The 14,753-nt window shown below is 42.2% G+C and overlaps 1 protein-coding gene across 2 annotated transcripts in view; it reads right to left on the bottom strand.

Annotated features, from left to right (window-relative positions):
* TTBK2 (tau tubulin kinase 2) overlaps window positions 1–14,753 on the bottom strand; it is a 210,364-nt gene that overhangs the window by 188,822 nt on the left and 6,789 nt on the right. The gene's annotated exons all lie outside the window — the stretch shown is intronic.

The raw sequence follows: 14,753 nt of genomic DNA, 5'->3' as shown, positions 1-14,753 counted from the left end.
GCCCTCACACAACCCCTAGTGACTCCCTCCCTGCACCCAAAGCTGCTTTCAAACTTTTTGAGCTAAGCCCCCCACCTTTGAATTATAATTTTTGATTGCACACCCCTCTCCAGCCCAGACAGGCTGGGTGGCCTGCTGAGGTGAGTCCGGGGGTGGAGGTGGCATTCCCTCCCTGGACCCCGCCATACAGAGGTGGCTCGAGCCCTGCTGGCCCCTGCCCTCCCCACCAAGAAAAATCAAACTATGCCTATGCCCAAGGCCCTGCCCCGAAGCTCCGCCACCCTCGCTGGGCCCTGAAGTTTTTATAGCATGTTGAGGGGGGCCTCAGAGAAAAAGGCTGAGAACCCCTGTACTACATCATGTCCAACCATTTACTCAATATTACACTGAAGAAGGTAATGTGCGGTCTCTGACAAAAGCTAAGAACTAGCCGATTGTCATGATTATTGCAAGATGTTTTTATAGAAATCAATTTTAGAGTTACATAATATATAGGATATGTATGTTCCAAATCTGTTGGGAGTGAAACCTATCACCCGAGAAGGGGAAGTCTGAGAGCAGATCCAATCAACATGAGAACAATGAATATTCTTCAACTGAGCCAGTTTATGTTTACTGTTTGGGGAAGATACAGTCTTAAGTACACTCAAAGACAAACAAACCCCAGGAGAGTTCTCAGAAGAGATGGCCCTCTGGGACTAAGAAACAATAGCTTGTGACTGTATGAGAGAGGAAAAAATGGCCCACGGCAGTGATCCATTACAAAGGAAAGATACTGAAAGCAAGAGTGACTCATGAAAAGTGGATCCCAGCTTTCAGAACTGGACAAGTGCTGATAGAACAAACCACTGAGTGACAAGTATTTTATAAGATAGGAAAATAACTTGTTAATAAATATAAGCTATAGAATGTGTTTTATGTTTTTCTTTTACCTGTAACCTTTTATTTTCAAACTCTTATCCTTTCTTTTATTTGAATCTTTATCTCAAGCTCTGTTAAATAAACTGCCATTTGGTTTTACCTGTCAAAGCACCTTGTGCTAAGGAGAGTCAAACCAGTGAACTAGGGTGCACTGTTCCCAGAGGCTGCAGACACCTGGAGTGCACTGGGGGTGTCAAGACAATAGGGAATGGAGGACTCCAGTGTAACAGAGTGGAATGTGTAAATTGCTAGCCTGCAAAGAGAAAGAGCAGGGCTCATGCAGCCTGGAGCAGAGTGCCTGCATTGCCAGTAGCTGGGGAGAGTTTCACCTGGTGGGCACAGACAGGGCTCCCTCCCACTGTGAGCAGATGGCAGCAATTCATTTGGGACACCTTAGCTAACCCTCAAATGTGTGTCAGTAGCATTGTCAACAGGATCTGCACCCAATTTATGAGCTAACCAAAGTTCACACTCAAGGCACTTACGAAGTATACTATTACACATCTCCTAAAGATTCATAAGTAATAAGGTTGGACAGGAAAGAAAAAAAGCTTGTTGTTTTCTGCTTGTTTATTTCAAGAGAGGTCAATAGAACAAAAGGCAGCACAAAATAAGCAAACAAGAAACATATGCCAAACTGATCAAAGCGCAGTTTGAGCATCTGTGCACAGAACACGGATTAACTGCAGCAGAAAAGACACATACAGGAGATGAGAATTATGCTCATGGCACAAGGTAAACAACATGTAGAGCAGTCATACCCCTCAGAAAGAAATAAGGGTGTGGGGAATGCAGGGGTACAATTCCCCTAGGAACAGTGGGGGACATAATCCTCAACAAACCAGCTGTTCAGTTGGAGTTGGCTGAACTGGTGCTGAGGAAATTGAAACAGGAACAAGAGTACCAAATGTGGAGAGCAGCAGAGAACAGGCAGTGGAGAAAATAGCCACAGAAAAATGGGCAGCAGCTGGATAGAAAAACAATTAAGAGTTGCAATCCTACTCAAAAATCTGTTACTACTAATGTATCTCTTTAGTATTAAAAACGTCACCTTACATAAAGGGAAGTGGAAGGAAACATGGCTTGAATAGTCAAGCAGTCACGAGCTCCATAACATAATTTTAAAAATAGCAGGAGGTAAACTGTTCACAAGATACTAAATGTGCCTTAGGTTTTGGTGACATCATAAGCACTGACTCATTGTGTCACCAAAACATCTTACAGTATTTATAGCCATAAGTAAATATCTGATATCGCCCTGTAACATTACCAGTTTTTCAACCTCATAGAGGGTAGTGTGATGTAACATATTAATGATAAATTATTCCATACTGTTACAGGAAAAAGGTCAAATGCAAAATACTTTAATTTACTATATTATAGCAAAAGGGTTTTCAAAAGTTCAGAAATGTTCCATTTCATCAGAAGTATACAAACTAACATTTAAGGGAACATTTTTAAATAAAAATTAATATATGTGCTACTAATAACTTATGAAATTATAAAAAATGAAAGTAGTTTAATATACTATCATTTTCATTTTTCAGTATTTATGGAGTTTACTTCTTGCATTTTCTTATAATTAGAAGTGAAACCAGACTGGTCAGTTTCACTTTCTTATCTATGTACATTAGCCCAAAGACAGGGTGTACATGGCAGATGATGCAGGGAAAGGTTTGGGGTTTTTTTAGTATTGTAACTCTACATTTTAAACAATTCCTCAAATACACTCTAACAAAAAAGTACAAACTAAAAAAAAAAAAAAAAATGTCCACACACACATGCTGAGGAGCATGGGTTGTCTGTCATGTTGTTTAAGCAACTTTACAATCCATGCACTTAAGTGAATTTGTGGACGTGTTGGAGGGGGGAACAAAAACAAGACCCAAAAAAACCCTATGCTTTTGGTATGTACCCACATCCTGAGATTCATGAGGACAGCCCTCAATTTCCCAGGGGATTCTGAGTCCTTGCACAGGTTAATATATGCTCCTTGGAAATCTTACTGCGGTCATTAATCTTTACCTTCCAACCTAAAAGAAGAATTGCTCTAGTATTTTAAATTAGATTTTTCCACTGAAAGGCAGCATCGGGTCTGCAAGTCTGAAGTGAAGTGTCAACAGACCGCTTTTAAAATCAGATTGTAGTATCCCCAAAACAAAGGGAGAATTAATATTGTTAGTAATAGAATCTGCATTAAAAAAAAGATACTGGAGCTACCACCTGAACTTGGAGCTGAGAGGAAGTGCCACACTGTCAGATTCACTCAGCAACATTCAACTATAGCATTTTTCTGGCAAAGAACACTGGAGCAGAATAGTGCAACACAAGATCTCCTCTTTGAAATATAAAATTTGGAGAATCTCTCCTAAATAAGAAGCCAGAATTTTAATAAATAAATAAATAAATGATGCAGAACTCGGACAGCATAATAAAATTAACTGAAATCAAGGGCAGATTCCAAAACTAATGAAGGACACTATGGCTACAGATTGTCAACTAGAACATTGGCGGGGAGACGAGGGGGGAAGAGAGACAAGGAAGAGCCAAAAATGGAGCAGTGCAAGTTTCCCTTGAGGGAAAGTCTATTCAAACCTACTTTCTTGTATCAAAGTTCTGAACCTGGATGTGAAAGAAGATCCTATCTACTTATAAAATGCTTATCACTTTCCCATAAGGAAAGAGCCATAAAAATTTGCTATGTAAGAACCATTGTTGTAGTCATACTATATGATTAGGATAACCAACAAAATTCTGCTCGCTGCACACAGTATAAAGGAAACAGAATTGAAAGGGGCCAAACTAATATTTTTGAAATCTCAGGCCAGTGACAAAGAAGGGACTTCACTATTCTGAAATAAAAAATGTGAAGAAAAGATCAGAACACTTTTCTCTCTATCATAATTCAAGGCCACTTTTGATGGGAAATGAGAATTATTCTGGGATTTGACATCAGTGACCTGATTACTTGATACTTTCAAAGACAGTGCTTCAGGCAAGGACTTTGACACAGATGAAACTAAGGACTGAAACAGTATTCACTCCCTACAATATCAGCCTCCCCACTTTATCGACATAGGCCCTTTCTTTCTTCCATAACTGGAAAACTTGTTCTGTGTATTTTGCAACACATCATTTTTAAACAAAATGTAACCTTGTTATGTATTACTGGTGTGAATTTGTATAAATGCTTAAAGTAAGTAATTAAACTAGTGCTGGTTTGTGCCATGACCCCACACAGTAATTATTCATCACTCCCTTATTATATGCTTTGGATAGGAACTGTAGACTTGAGCTCATGCTCCCTGGCAGGTTATGGTCCTAATGGCTTAAGTATCCACTGAAGACTTAAGCTCAGGAGCATCCTTGAATGGTACAATGTTTGTAATGTACTGGGCTGTAACAATTGGTCTGGCACATCTTTAATAATGGGGTATTATTTATGATGTGTTTGAGCACCCCCCATTCCAAGAGTCTCATACAGTGCTAGAAAAAACAGTGCCTGTGCTCACTCAAGGAGACAGTCTGGTTTCAAATTGTAGCACAGAGTGAAGTTTTCTAAAGGTCAGTTACTGGAGGCTTGCCTCGTAAGAGGATGACCACAACAGCATACTCTTAGGCAGGGGTTCTCAAACTGGGGATCGGGACCCCTGGGGGATTGTGAGCTGTCAGCCCCCACCCCAAACCACACTTTGCCTGCAGCATTTATAATGGTGTTAAATATATTAAAAATGTTTTTAATTTATAAGGGGCGGGGGTCGCATTCAGACTTGCTATGTGAAAGGGGTCACCAGTACAAAAGTTTGAGAACCACTACTCTTAGGGATATGATTGTAATGAGCATTGCTAACAACACTGCTAATTTTCCTTTTCCTGTTGCCAGTGAAAAAAGGTTTTGGTAGTTGCTCCAGAAGAAGAGGTTGGTCACTACAACAAGGAGTAGCTATGGACCTGGTCTGCAAGAGGTTTAGCAACGGCAACTCACTCTGAGGCCCTGAACATTTCACAACCATAAGTAGAAAGAAAAGGGAGTACTTGTGGCACCTTAGAGACTAACCAATTTATTTGAGCATAAGCTTTCGTGAGCTACAGCTCACTTCATCGGATCCGATGAAGTGAGCTGTAGCTCACGAAAGCTTATGCTCAAATAAATTGGTTAGTCTCTAAGGTGCCACAAGTACTCCCTTTTCTTTTTGCGAATACAGACTAACACGGCTGTTACTCTGAAACCAACCATAAGTAGGTTTTCCATGCTTCTTCCCAAGCCCTGATCAGAGATCCATCAGTCTTTACCACAGGAAACAAATAGTAGCAGGATATCGTAAGCCACTGGAGATTGTTTCCATGATTACCAGGCGGCAGAGTACTTGGGCTAGGTATCAGGGCATGTAGATGCTCCCATGCCCTTCCATTTTACCATTCCTCTGCTGTGCTGCTTTTAGGAGATATCCAGGGTCAATAAAGTTGCAGCCACCTGGCCAGAAAATATCATTGGTCTCTTTCCTCATTAGCCCCTGCCATCCGCAATAAGAATTTCGAACATGATGGTAACACTTGTTAGCAACTCCAGTTAGGAATGTTGACCAATCTGTCTTAAAAAACATTTTTTTACCTACACAAATTGGTAAAGAAATGGATCCTGATTAGTTCTGATGCATCAGATAGTTATTGTTTTATTAAAAATATTAGATTTATATTAGTTTTTTACTCCCATTCATATTCTAACCAAAAAGTTTATGTGTTGCACATACATATCCTATCAGTTGACAGTGGTCCGGTCCATGTAAAATAGACTGGTGTGGGGGGACAAGCCTCACCTGAAACCTTCTCTGTTGGGATCACTATTTTCCTGTCAGATTTTACCCTACAACAAAGAATGATTCATGCACAGCTGCTGACAGATAAAATTCTCCATCAGCATCTGCATTTTTACCTCCAACAGGACCATCTTCCCACCTTCTCCAATCCCTGCATCAAGTATTTAAAAAACCTAGGAAATTAATATGCAAAAAAATTTACCTGTGAAGTACTTAAGGTTGCTCAACATGCTCAACACAAATCCACAAAGGAAACAAAAAGTTAACCCACGTAATGGTAAATAACTCTTCCACCTACAAGCACACAAATTACTATTACTACTACCACAACTACTAAACTTTAACTCTGCCTCTCTAGGAGTGCCAGCCTTCCACCACTCATCCGAAAATAACCCTTTATCAAATTATCCACTCCCTACAAAATCAACTACTAGTGTTGGGGGGAAATAATCTGGTCCAGTGGTATATGCAGAAGGGTGAAAAGGGGGGGGAGGGGGGGAGAGTTAAGTTGCACTGCCTGGACTCCCCTCCAGTATACAGAAATTGTGGTAATGGTAAGGTGTGCGCTTGTAGATTGAAGAGTTATTTACCATTAGGTGACTTACCTTTTCATATCCTTGATTTTGTAGGTCATATGCTGTATGAGTAGAAAGCCCAACTTCTGCTTTATAAATTTGTGTATTTATTATATTTTCAGGAGCTAATCTACAATCATTGCCCTCCCGCAACTTTATTGCAACACAATGGATATTGACAATTTATTTGTTGCAGAATGGTCTTTATTTACTAACAGTAGACTAATTTTTATGAGCAAGTCTTACAACAGGAATTTTTCATCTTTTCTTGGATTGCACTGACTTTGACCTTTTGATTTAAAAAATGAAAAAGCTGTGGATACTATTTATAACCCTGATTTCTAGAAGTTTGCATCATGCTTCCTGTATTTTTGGATGCCTACTCAAACACCAAAAATGTGGCTTCTTCAGGATTTCCTTCCACAATTTTTTTTTTTCTTTTACGCCAAGCAAGAAGATTGATTACAGTGATGCAACTGAAATATCTCCAGGGACAGAAAAACAAAGCCTAAAACGAGGGGAAAGAAAGTGAATGAGAGGAAATGGGAGACTCAGTCCTAGATCTATTACAGGAGAGAATTATTAGAGGCATTCGCCAGTTAAAAGAGCTGCAAATTCACCATATTAGAGAACCATTACAAAATTGAGGAGAGTTAAGAATGGTCACAAATATTAAAAAGCCACAGAGCATAAAACTCTATAAAAGAAATATAAAACTGTTGCATAAGTGAAAAATACATTTAATCCTTATAATAAAAAGATTGTGCTAAAAATACTCAGATCAGATTTTCTTTCAAAGGCACTCAAAGCAACAAGTAAGTTATCTCAACATGATGCTCCACAGAGATTCAAGGTGGAGTAAGAGAACTCCAGACAGTGACCGAAAGTGAACTTAGGCTTTAATTCCTTTTGTTAATATTGGACAGAGTCTTTTTGGTAAAACAGAAGACAGACATTGGACAAGCAGCTAAAATTTGAGTTAAAAGAATTAAGATTGAGCTTTTTGAAGTTTAATGGTCCTTAGTATTGGGGAAGTATTTTTATAAAAAAGGAATCTGAAAATAAATCAAATTATAGTCCAAAAGAGGGAAAAATTCTCTCAGATTGAGGAACTCAAGAAAATACATTTAAACACAAGTGACTGAAGGCACATTATGTGAACTTAAAAAAAACCCACCCAGAACAAGCAAAGGGCTATCAACAACAATCAAAATATGGAAGGTCACTCATCACATTCATGTAAGTGTTCAGTCAATGGGAGCAGGGGCTGCTGCATAACTGCTACCCTAAAACTGTGAAAAAAATAATTTTCCTCCATGGCATTCAGATATAAAGGAAGCATACGTAATGGTCTCTGGTAGAGACTGGACAGGTTAATTAGGGTCAAATATAAACCAACACCATACCATCCCTAACCTGCAGCCCTAAGAGAATGCAAAAGTAAGATATACAAAACTTTTTTTTTTCTTGAGTCTTAAAGACAGTATCTATGGTTGGCATTTTTAATGCAGCCCACTTCAGTAGCATTTAGAGGTCCTATTCACAAGTTTTAAAGTATCACCGTCATCCGAAAGAAAACTAATCTCTGTCACTCATACCACTTTCTTCAGTGAAATGTTCTTGCTTGGTCTCCTTGACGGACCACATCAGCTATTCTGACAGGTTTCAGAGTAACAGCCGTGTTAGTCTGTATTCGCAAAAAGAAAAGGAGTACTTGTGGCACCTTAGAGACTAACCAATTTATTTGAGCATGAGCTTTCGTGAGCTACAGCTCACTTCATTGGATACATACCGTGGAAACTGCAGAAGACATTATATACACACAGAGACCATGAAACAATACCTCCTCCCGCCCCACTGTCCTGCTGGTAATAGCTTATCTAAAGTGACCATCAAGTTGGGCCATTTCCAGCACAAATCCAGGTTTTCTCACCCTCCCCCCCCCCACACACACACACAAACTCACTCTCCTGCTGGTAATAGCTCATCCAAAGTGACCACTCTCCCTACAACGTGCATGGTAATCAAGGTGGGCCATTTCCAGAACAAATCCAGGCTCTCTCACCCCCCCCCCCCGGGGGACACACACACACACACACTCACTCCCCTGCTGGCAATAGCTCATCCAAACTGACCACTCTCCAAGTTTAAATCTAAGTTTAACCAGAACGTCGGGCGGGGGGGGTAGGAAAAAACAAGGGGAAATAGGCTACCTTGCATAATGACTTAGCCACTCCCAGTCTCTATTTAAGCCTAAATTAATAGTATCCAATTTGCAAATGAATTCCAATTCAGCAGTTTCTCGCTGGAGTCTGGATTGATAGAGCCAGAAGAGTTCCCAGAAGTCACCTACTACAGAACAGGCCTAACAAAGAAAATAACAACGCCACTAGCCGTCACCTTCAGCCCCCAACTAAAACCCCTCCAACACATTATTAAGGATCCACAACCTATCCTGAAGGATGACCCAACACTCTCACAAATCTTGGGAGACAGGCCAGTCCTTGCCTACAGACAGCCCCGCAACCTGAAGCAAATACTCACCAACAGCCACATACCACACAACAGAACCACTAACCCAGGAACCTATCCTTGCAACAAAGCCCGTTGCCAATTGTGCCCACATATCTATTCAGGGGACACCATCACAGGGCCTAATAACATCAGCCACACTATCAGAGGCTCGTTCACCTGCACATCCACCAATGTGATATATGCCATCATGTGCCAGCAATGCCCCTCTGCCATGTACATTGGGCAAACTGGACAGTCTCTACGTAAAAGAATAAATGGACACAAATCAGATGTCAAGAATTATAACATTCATAAACCAGTCGGAGAACACTTCAATCTCTCTGGTCACGCAATCACAGACATGAAGGTAGCTATCTTACAACAAAAAAACTTCAAATCCAGACTCCAGCGAGAAACTGCTGAATTGGAATTCATTTGCAAATTGGATACTATTAATTTAGGCTTAAATAGAGACTGAGAGTGGCTAAGTCATTATGCAAGGTAGCCCATTTCCCCTTGTTTTTTCCTACCTCCCCTCCCCAGACGTTCTGGTTAAACTTGGATTTAAACTTGAAGAGTGGTCAGTTTGGATGAGCTATTACCAGCAGGAGAGTGAGTGAGTGAGTGGGTGTGTGTCCGGGGGGGGGGGGTGTGTGAGAAAGCCTGGATTTGTGCTGGAAATGGCCCACCTTGATTATCAAGCACGTTGTAGGGAGAGTGGTCACTTTGGATAAGCTATTACCAGCAGGAGAGTGAGTTTGTGTGTGTGGTTTTTGGAGGAGGGGAGAGAACCTGGATTTGTGCAGGAAATGGCCCACCTTGATTATCATACACATTGTGAAGAGAGTGGTCACTTTGGATGGGCTATTACCAGCAGGAGAGTGAGTTTGTGTGGGGGGGTCGGAGGGTGAGAAAACCTGGATTTGTGCTGGAAATGGCCCAACTTGATGATCACTTTAGATAAGCTATTACCAGCAGGACAGTGGGGCGGGAGGAGGTATTGTTTCATGGTCTCTGTGTGTATATAACGTCTTCTGCAGTTTCCACGGTATGCATCCGATGAAGTGAGCTGTAGCTCACGAAAGCTCATGCTCAAATAAATTGGTTAGTCTCTAAGGTGCCACAAGTACTCCTTTTCTATCAGCTATTCTGTAGCCATCATTATTGAGGGAGCAAATAGATGCATCGTGCTTTGTATTCTCAAGGGGGTAAACTCCAGGCTCAACCTGGTCTTCTTTGGTAAGGAATTCCACAAATGCGGACTTCAACTGAGAACACCTAGCATCTAAGATGTCACAGCGAACCCTGGAGCAAGAAATGATTTCTAAGAAAGCCTGTCAACAACTGATTGAAAACAGAGTAATATAAGGACACCTCAAAGAATATCTGGAACTGGATGGGGAGCTGGTATACATAAAAAAGATGTGAGGTGCTCATCAGTTTACATTGCACAGATGAGCCTTTTCATGATGGATCATTTGCCATTGTTGCATGGCCTGTGGATAACATAAGCGGCCTATTGCAGCAGTTCAGCCTGGAGGCAATAAAGACATGGATTGCTGTGGCTACATCTTGATCGAAAGAACGAGATGCAAAAAAGGCTGAAAAGTAAAATGCATTCCTGACTACAGCTTCTATTTGAATGCCAAGAATTTAAGATGAGTACCCAGGTCTCCGGATCACCTTGACCACAGGAAGGCGATTAAATACCTTCTATAGAAGATGAGGCAAGAGCTCCTGCTAGTCCCTCAAAGCTAGTTCCTTTCATCCAGCAATACTTCCATCCTTCTCAGCTTAAGCCAACTATTTTTCATTCTTACACTTCTCTCATTCAGCTACTGGAACATTCAAGTATTAGCGCTGGCTATGTTTGATGAAGACAAGATGTAGAACTGGGTGTCAACTTACTGAAGTCCACACATTCTCATGATCTCCCTTGCTATTCAGACCTATACTGAATAGAGAATGTGAGAGACCTGAACTCTGAGTGACATCAAAAGTCAGAGATCTTGAGGAGAAAAAAAGAGGTACTCATCATGATTTTAGGTTACCTATTCAAAAGAAATCAAAGCCAGCTTTGTGCAACTCGTCCCATTCCTGATAGGCCTCTTGAAGGCAAATCAACAGCAACACGTGACTAATGATATTGAAGACACATACATCTAGTACAGTGGTTCCCAGACTTGTTCCGCCACTTGCGCGGGGAAAGCCTCTGGCGGGCCGGGCTGGTTTGTTTACCTGCTGCGTCCGCAGGTTCAGCCGATCGCGGCTTCCAGCGGCCGCGGTCTGCTACTGGTCGCCGCTTCCAGCGGCCGCGGTCTGCTACTGGTCGCCGCTTCCAGCAGCTCCCATTGGCCTGGAGCAGCGAACCACGGCCACTGGGAGCCGCAATCGGCCGAACCTGCGGACGCGGCAGGTAAACAAACCAGCCCGGCCCTCCAGGGGCTTTCCCTGCACAAGCGGCGGAAGAAGTTTGGGAACCACTTATCTAGTATCAACAATTAAGTTTGTCCTCTGTCCATGAGGATAAGGAGATACCCTCCAATTCCATCCCCATATCATAACCTGGTCTGAAGTCTGATAGATACAAGCCAAAGCAGAAGAGAGGTGCTGCTGAAGTCAGTTTGCTTATCAGCTCTTTAATAACTTTATTCAAACTCAGATAGCGAAGCTTAGACATATTGCAATAGTTGACAAGATAATTTGCATTGAAGGATGGGTTTGTTGATCATTAAACAAACTACTGATAGTAAAAAAAATTAACAAGACAGTCATTTAAAAAATAGATGCAAGATAGCAGATCATATCTACATAACTGTGCTAAAAGAGGATAAGCAAGAAAAAGGCTGCCTTTTAGAGGTCTATTATAGGACACTGATCAAAGCAGCACAGAAAAAAATCTATGGTCAGCAGAATTAAGGACAATAAAAAGGAATCATATGTATATCAGGAAAAAGGAATGCTAGCAACAGTATTGATCCATTATTAGATTGAAATGGTAGAACTGTTAATAATAACGCAGAAAAGGCAGACGAGTGCAATAAATATTTCTGGTCTGTTTTTGTGAAAAAGCTACCATATCATAAGATATTTTTAAATCAGCAAGTCCAGATAATTTGCATCCAAGAGTTTTAAAAGAGCTGGCCTGAGTTTTAATAAGTCTTGGAACACCGAAGAAATTCCAGAGGACTGGAAGAAAGCTAACGCTGTCTTACTAGTTCTAAAGTGTAAACGAGATGAACAAAGTAATTATAGGTCTGTCAGACTGACAACAATTTCTGGCTAAATAATGGAACAGCTGATACCAGCCTTGATTAATAAAGAATTAAAAGAGGGTAATTTAGTTAATGCAATCAACATAAGATTATGCAAAATAGATTTTATCAGCATAACATGTTATCTTCTTGAGGAGATTACGAGTTTGGCTGATAAAAGTATAGTGTTGATGCAATATACTTAAGACTTTACATAAGGCATTTGAATAAGAAATTATCGTGATACAAAATTAACATGGTGAATATTAAACCAATTCAAAACTGGCTAACAATAGGTCTCAAAAAGTAACTGTAAATGTGGAATCATCGAGTAGGTTTGTTTCTAGTGGGGCCCTATACAGATCAGTCCTTTGCCCTGTGATATTTAATATTTTACTTAATATCTTAAGTTTCTGTCATCTCCAAAGATTGGGGGAGAGGTGAATAATGAAGAGGATAGGCCATTGATACAGAGTGATCTGGGTCACTTGGTAAACTGGAAGCAATCAAAGAATAGGCATTTCAATATTGCCAAATGTAAGGGCATACACGCAGGAACAAAAATATAGGCCACACTTGCAGGATGGGGACTTTATCCTAGGAAGCAGCGATCCTGAAAAAGACTTGGGAGTAATAGAGGATAGTCAACTGCACATGAGCTCCCAGTGTAATAGTGTGGCTAAAAGGCCTTGTGTGATCCTTGGATGTATGTAAGCTGCTGACCTGTCTCCCTACTCCAGGAAAGACTAATACTAGGTCAAAGTCTGTTTCAGGATGTTCCATGAGGACCTGGTTTATTAATTTAAAAAAAAAAATGCACAAAAACCCTTGACCAACAGAATCTAAAGGGGCCAAGAGTCACTTCACTCTACGCCTCTCCCTCTGCTTCAGGGCCAGTCAAAGAAGCCAAACTGCCTCCTACAGCTTCCTTGCCAGTGCCCTCTCTCAGCCCTTCCCAGGCATAACCTGAACACTTCCGAGCTGAGTCTGATAACTGAACAGTGCTAGTTGGCCCCAGGTCCTTAAAGGAGCAGAGCATCCTGTTACCATGTATTAATAGAGGAATATACAGTGGGAAAGTTATATTACAGGGTGGCTAAACTTACTGACCCACTGAGATGCACATGACAACCTTCAGAAGCTTGAGAGCTGGGGCAGCCTGTCAGGGATTCAGCCCTGCAGGGGCAGTCCTCAGGGCTTCAGCCGCATGGGAGACACCTGCGGGGGCTTGGGACTTCTGCTCTGTTCCTTCTGGAACTCTGTGCCCCAGCAGGCATGCCCCACGGGGCTGAAGCCCCAAGTCTCGGCAGGCATGTCCCAAGGTGCTGAAGTCTCAAGACCCCTTTCTCTGCCAAGCAAAAGTGAGGCATGGGGTGTGGGGGGGGTGTCACATACCCCACAGATTTTTGACAGGGTTTGCTGGCCCCACTCAATCACATGGTACCACAGGGCTCCCTCCCTGCATGGCAGCTGCTGGAGCAGGCAAGCTGGGAGCTGCCGCAGTGGGGAGAGGCAGCGGCAAACAGCTGGGAGTTTCCAGGAAGAGCCTCTGCTTTTCCTACTGCCTCTCCCCACAGAGCTGAAGCAGCAGCCTCCTCCCCACAGCTCCCAGCTGTTTGTGGCTGCCTCCCCATGGAGCTAGCACTTGGGAACTGCAGGGAGGGGCCACTGAGGATAAGAGGGGGGCATGACTCAAGCTGTTGGGGGGAGGACAAACCTTTAAATTGTATCCCCCCACTCTCAACAGGCACCAGTCATCTCTGCCAGAAGCTCCTAGCCCCACCGCAGGGCAGAAACCCTGAGCTCCTGCCTCCCTAGTCTGGTAGGCGGAGAATGAGAGGAGTATGTGGGGGCACCACAAGAAGCACTTTAACTGTAAAAGAGCCGCATGAGGCACATGAGCCGCAATTTGGCCACCTCATTATATTACTTCTTGTTTGGCACGGTGCAACCGCTGCTGGAATACCACGTCTAGTTCTGGTGTCCACATTTCAAGAAGGATGTTGAAAAATTGGAGAGGATTTAAAAGAGCCATGAGAATGTTTAAAGAATTGAAAACATGCCTTATACTGAGAAATTCAAGGAGCTGAATCTATTTAGTTTAAAGAGAAAATTAAGGCGTGACTTGACTACAGACTGTAGGTTCTTAAACAGGGAATAGAAATTTAACGACAGAGGGCTCTTCAATTTAACATGTCTGGAACCAGGACACAGGCAATCTTGTCTAATAGTCAGAGCAAGAGTCGGCATCAGAAGTTAAATCAAGAGGTCACAGCTGGAGTCAGAGTCAGACATCAGAGTAAATGGTCAAAAGTGAGGCATAGCAGTAGGAACCAGATATGAGACAAGGAGCAGCAGTAAGGCAGGAACCAGGATTGGGTGCTGGAGCAAGGCAGGAGGAACCAAGAATAGGACAGAAGCAGATCAGGAACCAAGAACAGGACTGGATGCAGATCACAGGAGACAAGCAAAGAGCAGGGTCCAATGGGGCAGCAACAGGAAGTCTGCTCAGTTGCTTGGACAATCCAGCCAGGTCACTTCCTGGCTTAAGTCATGAGTGCAAGACAATCAGGCACTCTAGGCCTTGGATATACTGACAGGACTTCCTCTATGACCTGACCTTTCAAGATTAGTGAGGTGCTGCTTCATCTGTCTCTTCTGGTGGTGACAAG

The sequence above is a fragment of the Lepidochelys kempii genome, chromosome 6 (genome assembly GCF_965140265.1).
Source record: "Lepidochelys kempii isolate rLepKem1 chromosome 6, rLepKem1.hap2, whole genome shotgun sequence".
Classification (NCBI taxonomy): Eukaryota; Metazoa; Chordata; order Testudines; family Cheloniidae; genus Lepidochelys; species Lepidochelys kempii.
Note: the sequence above shows the minus strand (reverse complement) of the source record. Positions and strands in the feature narration are given on the sequence as shown.